General features: G+C 37.0%; 1 protein-coding gene across 1 annotated transcript in view; it reads right to left on the bottom strand.

Moving 5' to 3' along the window:
• The window catches only part of QKI (QKI, KH domain containing RNA binding), a 162,949-nt gene that overhangs the window by 107,680 nt on the left and 39,741 nt on the right, over positions 1 to 15,528 (bottom strand).

The raw sequence follows: 15,528 nt of genomic DNA, 5'->3' as shown, positions 1-15,528 counted from the left end.
TTTTTCCTTATCTGAAAAGGTCTTATTTTTGAAGGGCACCTTAAAGGTTTATACACTGTCTCCTGGATTCATTCCACTGTTACTAACAGAAGTGAACCGAGTCTTCCCATTGCTCCTTTGAAGGTGATCTTTTCTCTCTTCTAGCTGCTTTAAGATTTCCTCATCATTACTTTTCAGTAGTTTTATTATGATATGCCAAGGTGTGGTTTCCTTTATCATGTTTATCAGTAAGTATGATAAATAGAAAGAAAACCACAGTTTCACAAATCTGTGACTTTCTTTCCTTCCATGGTTTTATAGTTCTGAAACACACTTCTCCCAAACTCTGCTTCTGTCCCATTCCATGTCTCCTCTTCTTCTAACACCACAACTACATATATTAAATTTTCTCACTATATTCCTTTTACTTTTCACACTCCCTTCTACTTTTTTCCATCCCTCTGCATCTCCATGCTGAAAATTTTCTTCTGCGCTATCTTCCAGTTTACTAATTCTCTCTTCAAATGCTTCCAATCTTCTGTTAAACCCACCTGTTGAGTTAATAGTAGGTAAGTAATTTTCTGGGTTAGTTTTTCTCTTATAGCTTCCATTTCTCTTCCTTTTCTTCTGTCTCCTTCCACACTGAAAACTTACAGATCTTACAAAGTCTGGGTCTGAAATTCTAAAATCTAGAGTCTCCGTGCATTTGTTTCTATGTTTGTCAGATTGTTTCTTCAGATTTTTGTTAATGTCATCTTGTCTCCTTGTGTGCTTATTTTCTAGTGTGTGTCAGACAATACACTTGCACCTACTTTTACAAGCAACCCAGGATCAATGCAATTTCACTTACTGAGATAGACAATTTTGAGCTGAGATATTGTCTCTGTGAGGACCTGTAACCTCCTGGTTCATTCTTACTCCTAAAGTACATATCCATCAGTGTCCCTACCCCCAAGCAAAGACTAGGCTGGGCATGGCAACAGAAATTGACATAGACAAATTATAGACTCCAAATGCTGTCCCCCAAAGCTCAGCCTTTCATCTGCCCTCTCCAGATTCTGCAAACATGCTCAGCAGAAAAAGAGATCCCCTAAAACAGGCTTATATCCTTGATCGTCTCCTGAAGACCCTGAACTAGTAATTCTTTACAATCTTGCTGGATCTCTGATGTGTTCAGTTTTTTTTTTTTTTTCCTATTCTATCCTATTTTACTAGAATTGCTCAGCTGGTCTGCATTACCTTGTCAGTCCTTAACAAACACAAGTCTACTGGCATTTTTTGAGCAGTTGCTTTTTAATCTAAAGAGGTCTAGAACTGACATAAGGTAGTATGGTATAACAATGTGTTGAAATGAGGATCTGAAGGAAAAAAAAACATAACAGAAAAATCTATCAACATGCCTGGTCTTATGTTCATCTCCAATAAGCTCTTCCTACTTTTCTACAACATCATCACTTAACCAGTTTATGTAAGTCACAGATTCCATCAAATTTCACTTCCCTGCTCCTCCAAACAACCTGGACGGAGATAACAATCTTTATACCCCATCACTCACCCACTTTGTTTTTCAGTAAAATAGAGAACAGCCTTTCATTTTCAAATTCAATTCAACAAAACATTTACTTAAAGCTTATTATGTGGCAAGGAGTGAAGTAAATGTGAAGGATTGAGAATAAAGAAACTCTGCTCTCAAGAAGTCTGTGAAAATGCCTGTACTGTATTTGTTACCTTGGCTATTCTTTAAATAAGTAACCTTGTCAGCTACTCTTCAATAATAGTAGTACTCTATACAGATCTTGTTCCAAATTGTCACATACTAGATACACATCTATACTTCACATATGGCCCAAAAATGTCTGGAAAAATGCATTATGAACAGAGATACTTTAGTACAAATAACTAATATGTAACTGGTTTCGACCCGTACCCTTTGTGAAGCCAGTTGCCCTACACTCTGTGACCACATACAGAGCCCTGTTTGGCGTACCTCACCCTTTTCATGCCTTAAACCTCTTTGGCTAGAACCACATCAAGATTACATAGAAAAGGGCTTCTACCACAGCTACTTAACCTTCACAATTATTTACTAAATTAAAAATGTTTGTAAAACAGTTACAATCACAGCATTAAATCTGTGACACAAAATTCTACTAACCTTAAAAATGAAACAATCACTATTGCCCCAAGAAACAGCTCAAGGATGTTAAGTTGCATGCCATCAGGACTCTGGTACAGCTGAAATTGTCAAGGTCATCCTTCTCAAAATGTTGTAAGTAGAGAATGAAAAAAAAAAAAACTAATCATAGCAGCTGCTTTGTCTACTGCAACCAATTTCCAAGTTAATATCGTTTGCCTTGCATTAAAATTCATTCTGTGTTGATTTATCACGCCAGTTCTGCAGCTTCATTCAATTAAAACAATGTCACAACACTTTCAAAGAAAATCATTTCAAACAGCCTGAGCTAAGTGCAACTTTCAAGGCCAAAAGAAGGGAAAGAAAAAGGGGAAAAAAAGATGTTCATTAACCCTACTGTTTAAATACAGACCTTCTCTGTGGCTCACCAATTATATTTCTGCCAAGTGGCACGTTAATTTACAAAGAAGAGGTTTACCAACAATTATGTCTAATGTTATTCATTGCTACTCACACTTCATTTTAAATGGAAATGATAGATTTTTCCCAATGACAAAATGTAAAGCATTATAGAAAACCCTTCCATTAACCTTTTTAAAATTCCATAAACTCCTGCGACACATTATCAAAATAGATAATAAAAAATGGATTTCCAAAAGCACCTCAAGTGAAACACTTCTAAGAACTCATAAAGTGTAATCTCTGCCTAAAATGTGGGGGTGATGGGAGAAACCAAGATTTCATTTTAAAAATGCACTTTTTTGGATTGCTTCTTGCACAACAGATTGATCATCTGTTTTTAAATATTGTGTCTAGTTCTAATTTCTAGGGTGATTTTAGCTAGATGCCTTACACATCTTCCATTATATCACATAAGCAACACACTGGGTATGAAACAAATACAGTCACAGAAGCGTATATGTGTATTTGTTAAAGTCTTTCACTTAGCAGAAGACAAAAAATGGACCACACCCAATCTAGTCAACACTAGTGGACCTATCTTATACAAGTATGTGAGACGAGAGAAGAGTTGTGGCTATATGTTAACAGCACAACTGTTTTTAATTAAAAATACAGAATGAATACAGATGCTCCTTGACTTACAATGGAGTTAAGTCCCAATAAACCCACCATTGAGTTGAAAGTGCAGTTTTAAATTTATGGTATTTTCAATTCCAATGGTTTTATCTGGAGATGGCCCCACCATAAATTGAGATGCATACTGAAAACATATCACTTTCGAACCACTGTAAACAATCCTAAGTCAGACCATTGTAAGTTGGGGACTATAGATCAAAGTGTCTTGTGTTTTGAGGGAAAATGAGCATCTTATGCCTTGCTACCTTCATATTAATTCTTATAAATTAATAAGTGGCCAAATATATCTGCTGGAGAAATAGCTAATTTATAAAACATAATTAACATTACAGGAAACATCTGGCAAAACCTTTCACATATTGGGCCTTTATAAACATTTTTGTTCATGGCACACATGGCACATGTTATGTACAAGTGCTGTGTAAAAAAGTTTTCTTACAAGGCTATGTAAAAACAAAACAAAAATTTAAAACTGCATACTTCCATGCTGAAAAAGAAAGTGGAAATAACAATTGTTTTGTTTTTATTACTGACTTTGTCCTTTGGGATTTATCCTGAGAACAGCCAGTCAGGCTTATTATATGAGAAATTTCTAAACGTATGAGTTCCAGTGCTGCATACAAGTTACAATTCAGTGACTGAATCCCTCCCTCCAGCTTTATTGAGATATAATGAACAAGGTTTAACTTGTGATGATTTAATTTGGGTATACATTGTGAAATGGTTACCACAATCAAGCTGATTAACACATCACCCACACAGCTACTGTGCTCAGACATGCACATGCACGCGTGTGTATGTGTCATGTTAAGCACCTTTTCATAAGCCTTTTGGACATCTGTATATTTTCTTTTGAAAAAATGTCTATTCAAGTTATTTGTCTATTTTTAAATTGGGTTATGTGATTTTTTTGTTTGTTTTGCTGTTTTGGGCTGAGTTAATATTCTGATATCTTTTGGATATTAAACCCTTATCAGATATAAGGTTTGCAGATACTTCCTCCCATTCTGTAGGTTGCCTTTTCATTTTGTTGATTGTTTCTTTGCCGTGCAGAAGCATGTTAATTTGATGTAGTCCTGTTTATTTTTGCTTTTGTTGCTTGTGTTTTATGGGTGTAATATCTAGAAAAATTATTACCAAGACCAGTATCAAATACCTTTATATTTCAGTGTTTTTTTCCTACGTTTTACAGTTTCAGGAAATTCATTTAGGTCTTTAATCCATTTTGACTAAATTTTTACATATGGTGTAAGATAAGGGTCCACTTTCATCTCTGGAATGTGAATATCCAGTTTTCCCAGCACCAATTGTTTAAGAGACGATTCTTTCTCCATTGTGCAGTCCTGGTACCCTTGTCAAAGATTAGTTGACCATACATTCATAGATTTATTTCTGAGATTCTGTTCTGTTTCACTGGTCTGTGTGTCTGTTTTCATGCCAGAAGCAAATTATTTTGAATATAATTTGAAATCAGGAACTGCAATGCCTCAGCTTTGTTCTTTCTCAAGATTGTTTTGGTGTTAGGTGTTTTTTGTGGTTCCACATGGATTTTAGGATTGTTTTTTCCTATTTCTATGAAAAATGCCATTGGAATTTTGACAGGAATTGTATTGAATCTATAGATTGCTTTGGGAAGTATGGAAATTTTAACAATAATCTTCCAATCCATGAACATGGAATATTTTTCCATTTATTTGCATCTTTATTTGATTAGTGTTATAGTTTTCAGCGAGCAGACATTTTTTACCTCCTTAGTATTATTTCTAATTATATTATTCTTTTTTTTTTTTTTTGAGACGGAGTCTCACTCTGTGGCCCACATTGGAGTGCAGTGGCGCAATCTCAGCTCACTGCAAGCTCCGCCTCCCCAGTTCACGCCATTCTCCTGCCTCAGCCTCCAGAGTAGCTGGGACCACAGGCACCCACAACCACGCCCGGCTAATTTTTCGTATTTTCAGTAGAGACGGAGTTTCACCGTGTTAGCCAGGATGGTCTTGATCTCCTGACCTCATGATCCGCCCGCCTTGGCCTCCCAAAGTGCTGGGATTATAGGCGTGAGCCACCGCGCTTGGCCTATTTCTAATTATATTACTCTTTCTGATGCTACTGTAAATGAGAGTGCCAATTTTTTTTTTTTTTTTTGAGATGCAGTTTCGCTCTTGTCACCCAGGCTGGAGTGCAGTGACGCGATCTCAGCTCACTGCACCCACCGTCACCCAGGCTCAAGTGATTCTCCTGCCTCAGCCTTCCAAGTAGCTGGTATTACAGGCCTGGGCCACCACACCCAGTTGACTTTTTTATATTTTTTGTAGAGACGGGGTTTCACCATGTTGGCCAGGCTGGTCTCGAACTCCTGACCTCAGGTGATTCTCCCGCTTCGGCCTCCCAAAGTTCTGGGATTACAGGCATGAACCACCATACCTGACCTCTTAATCTCTTTTTTGAATAGTTTGTTGTTACTGTATAGACAGAAGACTGATTTTTGCATGTTGATTTTTATATCCCAGAACTTTACTAATTGAACAGATTTTTTGATGGTGTCTTGGGTTTTTCTATATACAAGATTATGCCATTGCAAACAGAGATAATTTCACTCCTTCCTTTATGATTTAGGTGTCTTTTACTTTTTTTTTTTTGAGACAGTCTTGCTCTGTTGCCCTGGCTGGAGTGCAATGGTGCAATCTCAGCTCACTGCAACCTCCACCTCTTGGACTCAAGTGATTCTCCTGCCTCAGCCTGCTGAGTAAGCTGGGATTACAGGCATGCATCACCATGCCCGGCTAATTTTTGTATTTTTTTGTAGAGACAGGGTTTCATGTTGGCCAGGCTGGTATCCAACTCTTGACCTCAAGTGATCCACCCACCTCAGCCTCCCAAAGTGCTGGGAATCAGAGGCATGAGCCACCACTCCTAGCTGCCTTTATTTTTTTTCCCTTGGCCTAACTGCTCTGGCTAGCAACTTACTATATTTAATGGAAGAGGCAAGGGTGGGCATCCATGTCTGCTTCCTGATCTTAGAGGAAAAGCTTTCAGCTTTTCACCATTAAGTATGATGTTAGCTGTGGGCTTGTCACACATAGCCTTTATTATGTTGAGGCATAGTGCTTCTACACCTTATTTGGTTTATCGTGAAAGGATGTTACATTTTGTCAAATGCCTTTTCTGCATCTTTTAAGATGATCTTATGGGTTTTATCTTTCATTCTGTTAATTTGGTGTAGCTCAGTTAATGATTCGCATATGTTGAACTATTTTTACACTCGGGGGGAAATCTCACTCGATCATGGTGTATGCTCCTTTTAATGTGCTATTCAATTCAGTTTGCTAGTATTTTGTTGAGGATTTTTGCATCTTTTCATCAAGGATACTGGCCTATAACTTTATTTTCTTATAATGTCCTTATCTGGCTTTGGTTAAGGGCAATGCTGGCCTCATAAAATGAATCTGGGAAGTGTTCTCTCCTGTTCAGTTTTTTGGAAGTTTGAGAAGCATTGGTGGTAATTCGTCTTTAAATGTTCGGAGGAATTTGACAGTGAAGCCATCAGCTCTTGGGCTTTTATTTGTTGGGAGGTTTTCACTTAATGATTCAATCTCCTTACTCATTATGGGGCTGTGCAGATTTTCTGTTCCTTCATCATGTGGTCCTGATAGGTTGTATGTTTTAGGAATTTATCCATTTCTTCTAGTTTACTCATTTTTTTGGCATGTATTTATGCACAGTAGTCTTTTATGATCTTATTATTTCTATGGTATCAGTTGTAATGTCTCCTCCTTCATTTATTTTGACTTTTTTTTCTCTTGGGTTAGTCCAGCTAAAGGTGTGGCAATTTTGTTTACCTTTTAAAAAACCAACTCTCAGTTTTGTTGACCTTTTCAGTTGTATTCCTGGCCTCTATTTCATTTATTTCTGCTCTGATCTTTATTATTTCATTCCTTCTGTTTAAGCCTCTGGCACCCACTATTTCCAGGTAGTTTCCCACCCATTAAAAAAAAAAAAAAAAAATCCCAGGAAATTTTTACTGTGAGACTGAAAACTCACTATGTAATTTCACTACACAGTTTCTTCTACGGACTATGTATTGTGTGAGATATCATAGATTTTTAAAAAATAAAACACTAACAGTGAGTTTCTGACTTCAGGAATGACCTGCAAGAGTCATGCAGATCACTGCATACCATGTGATAAGAGCTTTAGAGGTGGGTACAAAGTGTTCTAAGGGGAACCAACTGTCTGTAGGAGTCAAAGCACACACACATAGCAAAAGGAGCACTAGAGCTCAATATTGTGGGATGAGGGAGAGCTGGGCATGTTTGGTGGGAAGGAAGAAATAAGAAAGAGGTGTCACGAGAAGAAAAATTAAAAGTACCTGCCATTTTTACAGAAGAGTGAATTGCTTAGGTGGCTGGGAAACATGGGTAGCAGCAAATAAAGCTTGAAAAGTAGTTTGGTATCTTTTAAAAGGCCTTGTGCATTGGACCTCATATTCTCACAAATACTGTCTTCTGCGCTTGTCATAAAACACTTGTTGACTTGTATTGCCTTCATATTGTTATTAATTGGTTAAATAATCTTTTTTCTAATTGTTACTTAACATCTGGAGTGACAATCTATCTTCTTCACCTGAATTTGTTTTGAATGGTTTCAGCTTATTATCCAGTTATATCAGTACTCAAAGAATGATACACTGTAATTTAGGATATCCAAATGAGCATACCACAGATTTCAAATTTTGGTTTTAACTGGTTATTAATTTTTCCCCTTTGCTGCTAGTGTCAAATGGGAGTATCACGAGTGCAAGGACTACGTCATTCAACATTTCTTAGGCGTTGAGTATGCTGCAGTATGTTTTGAGTGTTGAAGTATGAGCCAACTTCTGGCCTGGGTATTCTACATGCATTAAGTCACTTAATCCTCAAAACAACACTGTACAGTGCTTACCACTACCACCTACATCTAATACATGAGAGGTAACATCAGTAGCCCAAATTCTAGAACACCTAGATTGATTCTTCTAGAGTTCAGACACTTAATACAGCCTCTCTTCTAAAGACCTTAACATATACCCTGATAACAACAAAAATTCATGGTTAGTTTTCTCATTGTTGTTAATCTTTCAAAATGTCTAGTACTCAGTTTACAGAAACTCTATTCAAATCCAAGTTTACTTTCAGAATTAGTCCAGTTGTGTTTTTATAATTTCTTCCCCAACTACATACATACCAAACATATCATTACTATATCATTTCAGATCATCACATCTTGGTTTCTCAATATTTTCATATCTTTTGCTGATTGTCACCACTTTAACAATCATCACATGTATCTTTATTCTCAATGAATGGCAATACCAGCAAGGCCCTTCCCTCATTCTTAGCCTTCACATGTGAAAGATAAAGAAATCTTAAGATTCTCCCTATTTAATCTGTGCTCTTCATTTCAACTGCCACTGCCTGAGTTCAAGCTCTCATTATTCCATACCTGGATTGTGGCTATATCAGTACCATGACAGCAATTATGTCTTTTCATATTCCTGTGCCCTGTTACCTAGCATGGAACACATACTAACATTTCTAGGATGAAGAAATGATACTAAGATTTTGCTGTTTTATATTCAGATATCATTTTTAGTGTTCAAGTTCTAATTACTTTTCAAATTTTAAGAGGTTTGTTTTAATCTGTCCTTAACATGGCAAATTTATACTACTTATATACTATCTTAAAAGTACAAAGGAAAGAAACTATCAAAACAATCATTGTTCTATAACCTCAAACAATACAGCATTGAAGTTTTCAAAGTCAATCAATTCCCTACCAGATAATAAAGAAAATATTTAACAATATGAAACAAGGAGATGCTCAAGTTTATGACGGACAGGCTGCTTACTGATGACACTGATTTTGGACTTGGGAAAAGCAGTGTTCTATGGTAGACAAAACAAGATTTCAAGAAATCCCCAATTTATTTGGAAGCTACCTTGTTGTAAATCCTGGATTAAGATATAAAATATGTTTTCTGGCTGGGCGCGATGGCTCCCACCTGTAATCCCAGCACTTTGGGAGGCTGAGGCAGGAAGACTGCTTGAGCCCAGGAGTTCAAGACCAGCCTGGGCAACACAGTGAGACCTTGTCTCTAAGATAAAACAAAACAAAAATCACTTAAATATATATGTATTTTTTCCCAATGAAATGATTAACTGAATTTAGCTCAAAAGCTAGTAGCTGAAAAGCTCAACCTCGACATCCCTAAAGTAAAGGCAAGTGATCTCAAAAACTCAGGTACTTTTCTGCCCAAATTGAAATCAAAAGAAAACATAATCTCATTAACTTACAAAATAAATTGAGGTCACCTACTTACAAACAGGAACTGAAATGCGTGGAAGAGCCCAAGCGCTATAACCTTTGACCGCTTCACAGCCCATTTCATGTGTGACAACACGAGGGGTTAGGAGGAGGAAGATGCTGTTATTAGCCATTTTACTCCCGGAGACACTGCTCTCTCAAATTGTGATGAAAGGAGACCATCACCTTGAGCTTTCCTTTAATCTTTATCAGCAATAGTTCAATGTTCCTGGAATATGCATAGCACTGAGAAGCAGATTTCGCCTCGATTTCTATATTATATACTTTGGCTATTTCAGCAAGAATCCCAGAGATATGGAGATTGAATATCTATGAGTAGATATCAAATTATTATCAAATTATACATAAGCCCTTTGTAGCAGTAATTTTAACAGAGTAGATTCTAACTCTTTAGATAAATCATAGACAAACGTTTCTGTCTAATCTGAATAATTCTTCCCTAATAACCCCATCTTTTCTTTTGTTCTTCTAAGCACTAGTTCTTATCAAATATTAAAACATATTACTTACAAAAGAAAGTGCCTGCATTTTTAAAACTCGGAAAGGCCTTATTAAAGAAATGTTAAACTTTGGAAAAATATCAGCTATGTATTGTTTTCATACTGTCTTGTAACCCTTTCTGTAATTATTTACTAACATCCTAAGAAATGTAGTATATCCCAAACCATAAAAAGCTATGAAATATTTGGTACACAACAGGCCCTAAATATACCCTTACAGAGTGAAATAAAGAGGAAACTTCAAAACACAATGAAGAGTCATAAATTGACTTTTACTAAACCAATCTAGTTGAAATTATATATCAACAGTAAGTTTCCCTACCTAAAATGTAAAGATATGCCCTACATTATCAAATCACACTGCTGAATTAAAACTTTAACAGGTTAATATGTAATCTGAATCACTTCACAACTCCACTGAATAAAAATATATACTAATGAGAAAAACTACCTTTAAATAGATTCCTGTACAAACTATCAAAGAGAGACATGCAGATCTTACTTTTAAAGATTATTTTCACTCATAAAATTATGATCATATTCAGGCAAAAATAAAGTGTTAACCTGGGTACTGAAAAAGGAGACTTTGAATATCATTAAATTTTGATTTAATATCATTTGTTATTCAGAAGAATGAAAGTGAAAGTAGTGTACATCAAGACTCCTGAGGTTCTTGATTCGTCCTTCGTCAAAGGAACAAAGCCTTTAAGGAAAGATAACTTACTGAATTGGCCCCTCTCCCCATAATCCCTCTAAAACAAATGCCAGCTCAACACCCAATTTGACACCAGCTTCTCAAGACTGGTGACAAATAACAACCCTATGCTAACTAACTCAGAAGCTATGACTAGCCTAAGCTGATTTGCAAACCCAGGAAAATGAAACAGAAAGAGAACTTACAACTCATGTTCCATCATCAACATATATTATTATAAGAGTGTACTGTGAATAACATTATGAATCTAAACTACTCACAACAGCAACCAGGCTGGGATCCTACAGGCTGAAAACACAATCCTTGAAGAGACATTGTCTATCTTACAAAACCTTTGACAATATGGGTATTCATGATGGCCTAGACCCAAGAGATGCCTTTCAAAGCTATTATTCGAAATTAAAGCCCATTTTAAAAACATCAGAAAATCAGAACTATATTCACATAACTCCAAGAAGTCTCACTACAATTTAATCATCAAATCATGTCCAAAGGAAGCAGTTTACCAATCTAAACTGTTCATGCATTTAACAGGACGACTAGTATCGTCAACAGCTAGACCTCGCCAATATTTATCAAATCTACTACTCTGGCAGATCCTATAGAACAATTTCCAGCAACTTGAAATTGATAACTAGGCAAATTTAATGACAAAATTATTACTGGCTCATTCAAAATATAACACTTTTTACTTATGTAAATCAGTTAACTCTATTCATAATCATTTATAACATTTCCATGGATTCAAACAAGAAAACTTGACCAGCCAGATGAACAGTTTGATGGTCTAAATATAACTTCAATGCTCTTTCATGTCTGTAGTTTTATGAATGCACAAGAAACTTAAAGTCTTAAATAATTTAATCTTTTATCTTTCATACAAGACTGAGCTCCTTCAAGAACAGGATTATTTTTCTTATGTGTAATCACAAAAACCACAGAGTGCCTGCTCTATCAGGTGTCACATATTTGTTACCTTCACTCCTCCAAACAATCCTATGAAGTGAACCTTATAACTTCATAGACAAACAGATTCTAAAAAGCAGCCATACGCTCAAAGCCAATGTGATCATCTCAATTATTTTTCGGCAAATATTTATTTCAGTCCCCTTCTCACTGTAAATGAAGTGAATGTCAGTAGAGAAACCTCAACGTCAGCACTACTGACATTTGGGGCCAGGTAATTCTTAGTTGGGGGGCTGGAGGTGCACGGAGGCTGACTGTCCTGTGCATTATAGGATGTTTAACAGTATCCCTGGACTCTACCCACTAGATGCTAATAGTACCCCCTCTCCCAAGTTTAGACACTGAAAGTATCTCTAGCCATTGCCAAATGTCCCCATAGGTAAAACTGCCACCAGCTGAGAATCACTGGGCTAATGGAAAGGAACAAGAGCAGAGGCCTTATACATGCTTATGCAATTTGGCTTGGATCTTGCATTCCAGTGGCCTGACATAACAGCATGCCCTAAGCAGCCACTGCCCGCTTTAGCCTGGGTCCAGCAGGAACATAAATCGAGAAGACCTAAACCCACCCACAGCCTCAATCAAGCTAGGCTCCACCTTAATCAGTATACCCTCAGCCAACATACAGACCCATGAGCACAGAAATAAATGATTATTATTTTAAGCCACCCAGTTTTAGAGTGTTTTATCATGGAGCATTATTGTGGCAATTGTTGACAAATACAGCCAATAAGGGGAGAAGCCAGAATTCAAAAGCTAGGCTTATCTGACTAAAAAACCTACTGTCTTTACTATATCAAAGAGTTTTTTCAAAAGAATTAAATATTCTCACCCAGAATGTGCTTGGTACACAGTAGAGATGCAACAGAAGTCTGCTTTATTCATAAGTATTAATTCTGTAAAAATTTTAATACATTTTCAGTGGCCTATTCATATCAGCTTCTCATTCTTACATCATGAGGTCAAACTTCAAAAACGTTGCATAGGGCACTACAGCACTGCTTCATTTCTCAGACCTTGAGTCTGAGACTTTCTTCTCCTATCAGTTTCAGAGCTCTGCACAGCTAAGTTCAAAACACTATCTCTAACTTAACACTGACTTCTGTAGGTAACGTGCTATGTGCAAATGCAAAAGACAACAGGTTTAAAGAAAAAGAAAAGTTGAACAATATCTGAAAGAATGAGTTTCATACAAATATGCACAAATACTTACTGTGCATACACCATTTACCAGACACATTCTAAGCACTGGAAATACGGTACTGAAAGACAAAAAGATTCCTGCCCTGATAGAGCTTCCATTCTTGTGACACACAGCATAAAGACATTTTCCAAGTGCTTCACTCATATTAACTCTTTCGTCTTCATTATCTTGTGAGAAGTTTAATATCTCCATTACAGAAATGAGAAAACTGAACACCAGGAATGAAAAGTCACAAAACAACATCACTTCCCAGGCTTTTGGTTAAGATCAAGTGTAACACCAAAGCCACAAAACAAGCAGCAAAACTAGCTAGAAGTCTTGACTCTGAGTTCCTACTTCTGACCACGGCATGACACTGCCCCTCTGCTAACTCTCTAACCTCACATCTTACACTTCCCAAGCACGTTCCTGCCTGAGTCAGCTGTACTTGCTGTTCACTCTGCCTGGAATGTTTTTCTCCCAGATGGTTTTCATGCCTTCCTCCCATCATTCTGTTCCTGTCTCTCCATTCCCATCATATTATAAGAGATTTCTTCCCTGATTACCCTTAAAAATGAATACCTCCTTCCATACACAGTCACTATTCATCTGTCTACCCCACTTTATGTTTCTCCGTAACACTGATTACAGCTATAGATTCATTTGTTTACTGTTTGTCTTTGCCACTGAGATGTCCACTCCACGAGACCAGTGACACTGTTTAATTCATCACTTCACCACTTACCGTTTCAGGCCTCCTGAAATGATGATGCCTGGCAAAATAACCAGGTACATGATCACCTACCTCTCAGCCTGGCTGGCCCTGCCCCCGCTCCAAAAAAAAAAAAAAAAAAAAAAACCCAAAAAACTTAGAGGAGTGATTCTCACACTGCAGCAAGCATCAGAATTATCTACAGGGCTTAACAGGCAGATTGCTAGGCCTCACCCTTACCCCAGAGTTTCTGATTCAATAAGTATGGAAAGGGGCTTGAACATTTACAGTTCCCAGAAAGCACAGAAACTATGGTCCAAGGAGTGTGTTTTGAGAATCACCGATCGAGACAAATATCATGCTCCAACACACCTGTCGGTAACAGTAGTTCACTGTGGCAAGAAGTCACAACTGGAGGAGGAAGGAAAGGAATATAGTGAAGAGTTGCCCTCTAGACTCAAGTCCTGACTTAGAAGACTATATGAAACATATGTCTTTTAAATAATGCATAACTATCCCTTCCTTGAATAGGATTTCCTTTTTTAAGAGATGGAACCAGACAGATCAACATTATATTCTCTATCAAGGTCTTACATATTCTATGTTAATGCCCACTGCAGAAACATTATCCCTTAAGGTTTAAATAAGCAAAACAGACAGTTGCTAACCTTTCTGGGATAGTGAAAAACCTAACAGCAGTAGACCCCAATTGGAACAGCTGCCCAAATCACAATTTCCCATCTCTACAAATAATCCTAATACCCAGGGTAGGCTCACAGTGGTCGTGTCTAGGTAATGGTAGGTAACTTCACTTCCCCAGTCAGAAAGGCCCAGAACACATTCACTCTTCTAAGAATTTTAAAGATAAAGTCTGGGAGGCACCGATGCCAAGTTATGTCAGCAAGGCTCTCAACCGAGAAGCTCCACAAACTCCTGCTGCTCAAGTTCTCAGATGCCCTCGTTCCTAGCCTAACATGGCACTTTGTTTTCCAGCTATTCCTTTAATCCTCTGTGTTACTCAATAATCTTCCAACCAACTCCTCTTTTCCTACATTATCCAAGACTATTTGTGTATTTGCAACCAAATACCTATAAAACCAGAATAAATGTATATAACCTTTTTTTTAAAAAACAAAAGGTTATATAGATCAATTTTTGCAAATTGTAATGTAACCGCAAAGTATCAAAGCTTTTTCCTATTAATTCAACTTAAGACATTTCTCATCTAGAGACTAGTGTTCTGTCCATATAACCAATGCATCATAGAGCACAACATCGTATTTCTGACATTATAATAACTCCTTTTTTCATCTGCTTTCATAAAAGTCCTCTGAAATTTAGCAAAAAGCCACCATCTTTTCTTGGTTTATTCAACAACTATTGTTACCTATTATGTGCCAATATTACGAGGGATACAGCAGTGAATAACAAAGACAAGATTCTTGTTTTATGTACACCTTACATTCTTCTGGGGAGACAGAGAGAGAGAGAAAATAAACCAGAGAAATGCCCGATTATAAGTGCTATTGCAAAGAAAAAAAAAAGACAATGTGAAACAGTGAGTAGCTAGACAGATGGCTTTTAAATAAAAAGGTCAGGGGAAGCCTCTCTGAAGTGACATTTGAGCTAAATTCTTAATGACAAGAAGCAGCCAGCCAGAGATCAGAGCACAGCTAACATAAAGGTCCCTAAGACTGGGAACAGACTTGACTTGCTCTAAAAGCCAAAAGAGGGCCAATGTGACTACAGTGTGGTAAAGAAGAGGGAAAATCATTTAAGATGAGGTCAGAGAAATAGAATGGACCGTATCACATAGGGTTTTGTAACAAAAAGCAAAGAATCTGGATTTATTTAGAAATTAACAGATATAGGAAAAGGAGG

Source organism: Papio anubis, chromosome 6 (assembly GCF_008728515.1).
Source record: "Papio anubis isolate 15944 chromosome 6, Panubis1.0, whole genome shotgun sequence".
Taxonomy (NCBI): domain Eukaryota; kingdom Metazoa; phylum Chordata; class Mammalia; order Primates; family Cercopithecidae; genus Papio; species Papio anubis.
The sequence above is the reverse complement of the archived record's forward strand: the minus strand, read 5'-3'. Positions and strand labels throughout refer to the sequence as shown.